Below are 10,234 nucleotides of genomic sequence, written 5' to 3'. Positions count from 1 at the left end.
CACCATGACCCGCCCATCTTGGGTTGCCCCACAGGCATGGCTTAGTTTCATTGAGTTAGACAAGGCTGTGGTCCTAGTGTGATTAGATTGACTGGTTTCAGTGTGTCTGCCCTCTGATGCCCTCTTGCAACACCTACCGTCTTACTTCGGTTTCTCTTACCTTGGGCGTGGGGTATCTCTTCATGGCTGCTCCAGAAAGCACAGCCATTGCTCCTTACCTTGGACGAGGTGGTATCTCCTCACCACCGCCCTTCCTGATCTTCAACGTGGGATAAGAATACTCCTTCCCCAACGTACAGCATACTGATGCACACACAAAAATAGAAAAATTATTCATTATTGTTAATTTTTTAGTACCTAGCATATATTTCACCTGGACAGAAATATTTAGATTAAATTTCAATTATAGTGCTTGTTTCATTTGAAAGAATTTTTTTTTTCCTTTCTTTTACCTTGTTCCTTTTAAGAGTATGTCAACTTTCACGTACATATCCCTCATGCTTAAACTGTAAAGCATGGAATAGATATACTAAATTCTAATATCCTTTATCACTTTACAAATTCTGTCATGTGTGTTTGTTTTTCTATTTGCAGTTTATCTGGGGAAATACAGATAACATTTATGATCTTTACTTGCTCATATGAGAATCACTGCTGTTAAAATACCCTGAAAACAACATTTCAAATAAAGCCAAAAATAATTTGCCCCATGCTGTTGTCATCTTGTGTGAGACTTAAATAAGAAATAACTGAAATAAAAGCTACCAATAATGCCTAGAAAACTGAAGTGAAACATAAACTCAACCATGACTGCATAAGTACATTTCCCCCCACACCCCCCCCCCATGGCTCTAACATGAGACGAAGACAATAATATGTGAGATAGAATTTCTAGATATCACAAAACACACAGATTTTAATTCTAAATATAGTCAGTCAGTCAGTTAGCTCAGTCACTCAGTCGTGTCTGACTCTTTGCGACCCCATGAATCACAGCACGCCAGGCCTCCCTGTCCATCACCAACTCCAGGAGTTCACGCAAACTCATGCCCATTGAGTCAGCAATGCCATCCAGCCATCTCATCCTCTGTTGTCCCCTTCTCCTCCTGCCCCCAATCCCTCCCAGCATCAGGGTCTTTTCCAATGAGTCAACTCTTCACATGAAGTGGCCAAAGTATTGGAGTTTCAGCTTCAGCATCAGTCCTTCCAATGAATACCCAGGACTGATCTCCTTTAGGATGGACTGGTTGGATCTCCTTGCAGTTCAAGGGATTCTCAAGAGTCTTCTCCAACACCACAGCTCAAAAGCAGCAATTCTTTGGTGATCAGCTCTCTTCACAGTCCAACTCTCACATCTATACATGATCAGTGGAAAAACCATAGCCTTGACTAGACGAACCATTGTTGGCAAAGGAACGTCTCTGCTTTTCAATATACTATCTAGGTTGGCCATAACTTTCCCTCCAAGGAGTAAGCGTCTTTTAATTTCATGGCTGCAATCACCATCTGCCATGATATTGGAGCCTCAGAAAATAAAGTCTGACACTGTTTCCCCATCTATTTCCCATGAAGTGTTGGGACCAGATGCCATGATCTTTGTTTTCTGAATGTTTAGCTTTAAGCCAATTTTTTCACTCACCTCTTTCACTTTACTCAAGAGGCTTTTTAGTTCTTCACTTTCTGCCATATGGGTGGTGTCATCTGCATATCTGAGGTTATTGATATTTCCCCCGGCCATCTTGATTCTACCTTGTTCTTCTTCCAGCCCAGAGTTTCTCATGATGTACTCTGCATAAAAGTTAAATAAACAGGGTGACAATATACAGCCTTGACATACTCTTTTTCCTATTTGCAATCAGTCTGTTGTTCCATGTCCAGTTCTAACTGTTGCCTCCTGACCTGCATATAGGTTTCTCAAAAGGCAGGCCAGGTGGTCTGGTATTCCCATCTCTTTCAGAATTTCCCACAGTTTATTGTGAGCCATACAGTCAAAGGCTAAATATAGTAAGAATTTATAAAATGGTTCATTTCTCTAGTTTCTTGTCTTTATATAATTGAGCACTGTTGCACTAATGACATACTAAGCGGTGATCCATTGAATGTCATATTCTTAAAAATTAAAAGAAACACGTCTGAAAAATTGAACTTTTTATGATAAATGAGTGTCAATATTAGAAGTATACTTTCACATTTTTCTTGTTTCTACCAAAATTACTATATATTTATTGCTGGATCATAGACATTATCTTTTAGAACAATATTTTTGCAAAATTTTGATGGATATAAGAATCATTTTTCTTCAAAAGTTTTGCTCTATTTTCCATGTTTCAAAATATGAAATCCAAGGGTCATGTTAATGCAGTTCCTGCTGGAATAGAAAGAAACTCAGCAAACATCAAGCTGATTACACTTTGATTCAGAGTTCTCTTGAAGGACATGGAAGAACAATAAAAGTCATTCATTTAAGCAAAATCTTTAGTTTCATTTGTAATATTATCTTATTTTATAGAATCAAAAATGTAATTAAAATGATATCATCAATAAAGGTGTCATTTGGGAAGGTGATTATTAGTAATTAAAAACTGAGATGATCTATTTACTCTCATATCTAATCTCTTGTTTGGACATTTGCAAGAGAGCAATAGTATTGGAAGCCTAGTTTCAACATGAAATTCATGCACTGATAACTATGTAACATAAAGACAATTCAGAGTAGTTCTGTAAGAAGTGCTTTATATTTAAATTTATGTTTTATATTCACTATGTGATTTTCTCTTGTGAAGTCCGTAGGAATCTGACTCAAGTTGTTCTTTGCCTAATGAGAAATGAGACACACATACAACTTCTTTTGGGGACTATTGCCTTATTATGTGAATCACAAATTTTTAAATTAGTAATCTCAATATCTAAAATTTTGGTATACAATAGACTGAAAATAAATGGGTACTGTATGACTCCCTTGCTTTGTGTTTAAATATTTCTTAGCCTGTGATTTATTTTGAAGTTAATTCAGCTTTTTTTTTTAATAATTAATGTGTGAACTAGGAACTAAACATTCAAAGTTTTCAAGGTGTCATTAAACTATTTTAGCAGTTGCATTTTATATGTATACATCTTAGTCTGTTTTAGCCTCATAGCAACTTTATTAAATTGGTACAACATGTTTAGATAAGAGACATGCCAAGGAAAAATTGCCTCAGATCTAACTGTTGGTTTATAATCTGATACAGTTGGGATTATAAAGTAGGTTTGTATGGCTCAAATACTTTATTCTTTCCACTATATAATAAAAATAAATAAATAAATCAGGAACTATTTACTATTAAAAGTTGGCTTTGTAATATTTTCAAGACCCAGAAAACCATGATGGTGTGCTCACTCACCTAGAGCCAGACATCCTGGAATGTGAAGACAAGTGGACCTTAGGAACATCATTATGAACAAAGATAGTGGAGGTGATGGAGTTCCAGTTGAGCTATTTCAAATCCCAAAAGATGATGCTGTGAAAGTGCTGCACTCAATATGCCAGCAAAGCTGGAAAACTCAGGAGTGGCCACAGGACTGGAAAAAGTCTGTTTTTATTCCAATCCCGAAGAAAGGCAATGCCAAAGAAGGTTCAAACTATCGCACATTCGCACTCATCTCACACGCTAGCAAAGCCATGCATGAAATTCTACAAGTCAGGCTTCAACAGTACGTGAAATGTGAAATTTCAGATGAGCAGCCTGGATTTAGAAGAGGTAGAGGAACCAGAGATCAAATAACCAACATCTGTTGGATCATTGAAAAAGTAAGAGAGAATGGGAAAGACTAGAGATCTCTTCAAGAAAATTAGAGATACCAGAGGAATATTTCATGCAAAGATGGGCTCAATAAACGGCAGAAATGGTATGGACCTGAGAGAAGCAGAAGATATTAAGAAGAGGTGACAAGAATACACAGAAGAACTGTACAAAAAAGATCTTCACAACCCAGATAATTGTGATGGTGTGATCACTGACCTAGAGCCAGACATCCTGGAATGTGAAAGCAAATGGGCCTTAGGAAGCATCACTACAAACAAAGCTAGTGGAGGTGATGGAATTCCAGTAGAGCTATTTCAAATCCTGAAAGATGATGCTGTTCAAGTGTTGCACTCAATATGCCAGCAAATTTGGAAAACTCAGCAGTGGCCACAGGACTGGAAAAGGTCAGTTTCATTCCAATCCCAAAGAAAGCCAATGCCAAAGAATGCTCAAACTACCACACAACTGCACTCATCTCATATGCTAGTAAAGTAATGCTCAAAATTCTCCAAGCCAGGCTTCAGCAGTACGTGAACTGTGAACTTCCAGATGTTCCAGCTGGTTTTAGAAAAGGCAGAGGAACCAGAGATAAAATTTCCAACATGTGCTGAATCATCGAAAAAGCAAGAGAGTTCGAGAAAAACATCTATTTCTGCTTTATTGACTATGCCAAAGCCTTTGACTGTATGGATCACAATAAACTGTGGAAAAATTCTGAAAGAGATGGGAATACCAGACCACCTGACCTGCGTCTTGAGTAACCTGAATGCAGGTCAGGAAGCAACAGTTAGAACTGAACATGAAACAACAGACTGGTTTCAAATAGGAAAGGAATACATGAAAGCTGTATATTGTCACTGTGCTTATTTAACTTATATGCCGAGTACACCATGAGAAATGCTGGGCTGCAGGAAGCACAAGGTGTAATCAAGATTGCTGGGAGAAATATCAATAACCTCAGATATGCAGATGACACCACCCTTATGGCATAAAGTGAAGAGGAATTAAAGAGCCTTTTCATGAAAGTGAAAGTGGAGAGTGAAAAAGTTGGCTAAAAGCTCAACATTCAGAAAACTAAGATCATAGCATCCAGTCCAGTCACTTAATAGCAAATAGATTTGAAAACAGTGGAAACAATGAGATACTTTATTTTTGGGGGGCTCCAAAATCATTGCAGATGGTAACTGTAGCCATGGAATTAAAAGACGCTTACTCCTTGGAAGGAAAGTTATGACCAACCTAGACAACATATTCAAAAGCAGAGACATTACTTTGCCAACAAAGTCCACCTAGTCTAGGCTATGATTTTTCCAGTAGTCATGTATGGATGTGAGAGTTGGACTATAAAGAGGGCTGAGCACAGAAGAATTGGTGCTTTTGAACTGTGGTAGATCCAACCAGTCCATCCTAAAGCAGATCAGTCCTGGATATTCATTGGAGGGACTGATGTTGAAGCAGAAATTCCAATACTTTGGCCACCTGATGCAAAGAGCTGACTCATTTGAAAAGACCCTGATTCTGGGAAAGACTGAAGGCAGGAGGAGAAGCGGGTGAGATGGTTTGAGGACATCACCGACTCAAAGGACTTGAGTTTGGGTAGGCTCCGGGAGTTGGTATTGGACAGAGAGGCCTGGCGTGCTGCAGCTCATGGGGTCGCAAAGAACTGGACATGACTGAGTGACTGAACTGAACTGAACTACTCCTTGGAAGAAAAGCTATGGCAAGCCTAGACTGCATATTAAAAGCAGAGATATTACTTTGCCAACAAATGACCATCTAGTCAAAGCTATGGTTTTTCCAGTAGTCATGTATGGATGTGAGTGTTGGACCACAGAGGAAGCTGAGCACCAAAGAACTGATGCTTTCGAATTGTAGTGCTGGAGAAAACTCTTGAGAATCCCTTGGACAGCAAGGAAATCAAAGCAGTCAATCCTAAAGGAAATCAGTACTGAATATTCATTGCTGAAGCTGAAGCTCCAATGTTTTTGGCCACCTGATTGGAAGAGCTGCCTCATAGTAAAAGACCCTGATGGTGGAAAAGACTGAGGGTAAGAGAAGGGGGCAACAGAGGACAAGATGTTTGGGTGGCATCACCGACTCAGTAGACATGAGTTTGAGCAAACTCAGGGAAATAGTGAAGGACAAGGAAGTTTGGAGCGGTGAAGTTCATGAGGTCACAAAGAGTCAATCAAGACTTATCAACTGAACAACAACAAATTCTCTTGTTAGTATCTTTAAGATCCATTGAGGGGCTTCCCAGGTGACACTAGGGGTTAAGAACCTGCCTGTCAATGTTGGATACATAAGAAACGTGATTTCGATCCCTGGGCTAGGGAATTCCCTAGAGAAGTAAATGGCAACCCACTCCTGTATACTTGACTGGAGAATCCCATGGACAAACGAGCCTGGTGGGCTACAGTCCACGGAGTCGCAAAGAGCCAGACAGGACTGAACCAGCTTAGCATGCAGGCACACAGAGGGGTCGAAGAATGAACACTGGTGGGACAAAGTTTTTCCATATCCACTTTAAAATGGATTAAGAGAAAATTCTGCTTGTCTAAAGGCAAGGAAGCAGCTTTTCAGGATTCTGCCTCCATTTGCAAGTCTTAGAAATGTATAATTTCCTATATACCACTATAAGTCATATTTTGTCCAATTATCACAAAACTCGAGACTTGCAGGTATTCACAATGTCCCCAAAAAGTAATTTCCATACAAACTGGCATGTATCCTTCTATAGCCGATTTTTTCCATCTCTTTCAAATTATGGAATAGCAGTAGGTCATAAATGATCCTGTTTCCCTAGAATCGTTTCTGAACATTTTTGTGACCTTCCATGTTACAGAGAAAGATTGCTCTCTTCTGAGATCTCTGATTATTACCCTTTGATTTTCTCACGAGGTGCCTGTTTTCTCTACCTTTGGCCACATAAAGAGTATAAGTAGCCTATGGCTCCTCCTTTATTAGGAGCCAATAATCTGAATGCTATGTTCATTTCTCTATCATATCCTTCTAGTATCCAGATTGTTCTCTCATAACAACCTGCAAAGCTATTAATTACTTTTTTCACTGTTACTCAGTCCACTCAAATCATCTTCCATTCCTCCCTGGATTAAATTTCACAGTCAATCATTATATTCATTCTCTTATGTACACCATCATTACCCTTAACTGACTGCCTTTTTAAATTCTGTCCTCAAGAACAGAACTGCAGGTTCTCAAACATCAAAACCAACCACCTTCTATCTTCTCCCTCTGATCTATATACTTTGTGAGATATCATAATTTATAGTAAGAAATATATATGTGCTCTTTGCCCATGGTTCGTGGTTTATAGCTTCCAAAACCTTGGAATTTCCTGAGCAATAGGAGCAACAGGAGCATCTTTTATAATAAAATTCAGTCTCTTGCTGTATGCTCCTAAAATTGCTTCAGTGCCAAAAAGGTGAAATAGGTGTTTTATTAATAAAAAAATTGGCTCCTTTCCACCACACATTGGATTTATATCAATGAGGTGAGGTTTGGAAATCATTTTTAAGCAAGGGAGCTGACTTTCAGGAGATCCAACCTCATGATTTGAGCAGTGGAACTTTGTGTCTGGCTCTCCTGACCTCTGAGGAAAGGAGAGGAGGTGTAAATTGAATCAACTGCAAATGGCCAGTGATTTAATTTAATCAAATATGTTTATGCAATGAAGCCTCCATAAAAATTAAAAAAAAATACTGAAATTGGAGATCCTCTGGGTTTGTAAATATGTTTTGAGATGAGAGAGTAACACTCTCAGACAGAACATGGAAGCTCTGCATTCTTTCCCCATACTTTGTTTTGTGCATTTCTTCCATTAGGCTTGTCCTTAAGTACGTTATACAATACTAAGCTGGAAATCTAGTAAGTGAAATGCTTCTCTAAGCTCTGTGAATCTTTCTAGGAAATTAATTTCTAGGAAATCAACTGAACCAAAGGAAGGGAGATCATTTGAACTTCCAATCTATAGCTCAGGTAACACAGATGACAACATAGATTTGTGACTGGCATGTGAAGTGTGGAGGAGGAGAGCAGTTTTGTGGGACTGAGCCTTTACCTGTAAGACTGACACTGTCTTGGGATACATACTATGAAAATTGAGTTGAATTATTAAACACTTAGGTGGTGATGGAAAATGGCTTGATGGTTTGACGGTTTGATGGAAACCTTTCCTTGCCCCACACACATTGGAATTAGTGACCAGAATCTTTATTTTGTTTAAAAGTAGTCTTTTTAAGACTCAATACTTAAAACAGACTACAGTTTCTTACATTGTGACCTCTATATTATGCTCTTTCCTACTTACTTTCTTCATTTAAAGGAAGCTGCAATGATCCCTTGGTATAAAAAGAAATAAGGTTTAGATAGGAAGGCAACACCTTAAATTTCATCAATGCCTGAAGGCATTTGGCATCTTTCCTTTGTTGGGGCAAAAATTCTAAAGGGAGATTTCTTCAAAATTTTCAGGTTTCCATCTCCTGCTAAGATTGCTGCTTCAGTCATTGGTTGTAACTGATTCAATATAGAAAGTAGGAAAAAAGTTTTTCTTCTTTCAGTCCTACAAGTTTTTGAATAGGTTGACTCTTACGGATGGTGATAGAAGAGGTGAATTCTCCTTTTCTGCTTTTAGGCTATCTAGCTCTAGATTGAGTTCATCTTACTCTTTAAACACATGAAAAATAGAAAGAATTTGAGTTTCTGACTAGTATTATTGCTTCAGGACTATCTACTTAAGTGTACTGCTGAAATAGGCAACATACTCAAAGTTTCTGAAAAGGTCCTAACACTACACCTTTAGTTGACAAGTGGCATCCTTCTAAAAAAGGAAAAAGGTAAAATTTTCCAAGTCTTTTATATCACACTAACAGTTTCTGAGTGTACAATATCTAAGCAATTTGCTGGTCACTCCTAGTAAACCTATGATATGTGTAAATTCTTATAGAGACAACACAATTCAAGACCAAATTCATTAACAATTAGGCTTCAATTTGTCTTTGAATGATGTAACTCCCCTATAATAGCATTAAACAAGATGAGTTTTACTTCTTTCTCATACAAATGTCTTGAGTTAGGTATTTTTTTATTTTTTAAATGTTCTTGCTTTGTTGTGCTTGACATGCTTCCCAATGGTTATCTTATTTTTCAAAATGGTTTACTCAGATATAAAACACAAACACTCTCTCACAATTGCTGAAACTTGTATACATCACTTTTGTTCACATTCCCATTAAAATAAGTCAGTGTTATCACCACTTATAGCTGCAAGAGTGCCTAGGGAATGTAGTCTTGGTTTTAGCAGTTATATTCATGGCTACATATTGATTTGTCATAGAATTTGAGAAAACATATTGAATAAAAATAACCTGACTCTGCCTATTGTTTTTGTGGAATGTCTAAATTTATCATTTGTTAGATACAGAGCCTCTGAAATGTTCCTTAACCTTTGCTAAACTCAGTTTTACTGCTCACAAAATAATTAAGGTAATAATTCAAAAGAATTTATTTTAATATAAGTAGTGTCAACTTAAAAAAAAAATGTCCAAACCTAAAATTTGAGAGTTATGTTTTATTTGGTGGGAATTTTTAGGCCTCAAGACCAGGATACAGCATTTCAAGTAACCCTGAGAGAAGTGCTCTGAGGCAGTGGTGGGAGGAGTCAGCTCATATAGAAGTTTGCAACAAAGGGCAAGTAGACTGAACATCAGAAGATCACTGCTAATTAAGAAAAATCAGATATCTCAAGTTAAGGAATTTAGCTTTTTCTGTGTATGGGAAGACACAAGAGTCTAGGCTCAGTGAAATCATTACTTTCATATGTATTTCAGCTAACTGAAGCCAGTATCCTGCATTTTTCCTATCCCCCAAGCTTGACAGGAAGTGACTACAGACTGATGGCTGCTGCTGCTGCTGCTGCTTAGTCGCCTCAGTCGTGTCTGACTCTGTGCGACCCCATGGACTGCAGCCTACCAGGCTTCTCCATCCATGGGATTCTCCAGGCAAGAACACTGGAGTGGGTTGCCATTTCCTTCTCCAATGCATGAAAGTGGAAAGTAAAAGGGAAATCGCTCAGTCGTGTCTGACTCTTAGTGACCCCATGGACTGCAGCCTACCAGGCTCCTCCATCCATGGGATTTTCCGGGCAACAGTATTGGAGTGGGGTGCCATACTAGATAGCAGATATTATTCTCCCTACTAGGCACTCTCTGGGCTCAGAAATTCACATTTGGAGGACCAGGATCGCTGATGGCTGTGACATCCTTGTTTATTGGCATGGCAGGAAATACTCCATTTTTCAGTCTCTCCTCATGGTAAGGAAATTTGACCAGTGAGTGTTAGGGAGATATTTTCTGACTAATTTTTTTCCCATGGTGCTTGGGTGTTCATCCTAGATCAGCTGAAAGTTCTGCCACTCCAGGTGTTAATTT

This window comes from Bubalus kerabau, chromosome 12, assembly GCF_029407905.1.
Source record: "Bubalus kerabau isolate K-KA32 ecotype Philippines breed swamp buffalo chromosome 12, PCC_UOA_SB_1v2, whole genome shotgun sequence".
In the NCBI taxonomy this organism is placed as follows: domain Eukaryota; kingdom Metazoa; phylum Chordata; class Mammalia; order Artiodactyla; family Bovidae; genus Bubalus; species Bubalus kerabau.
This window is presented reverse-complemented; position numbering follows the sequence as displayed.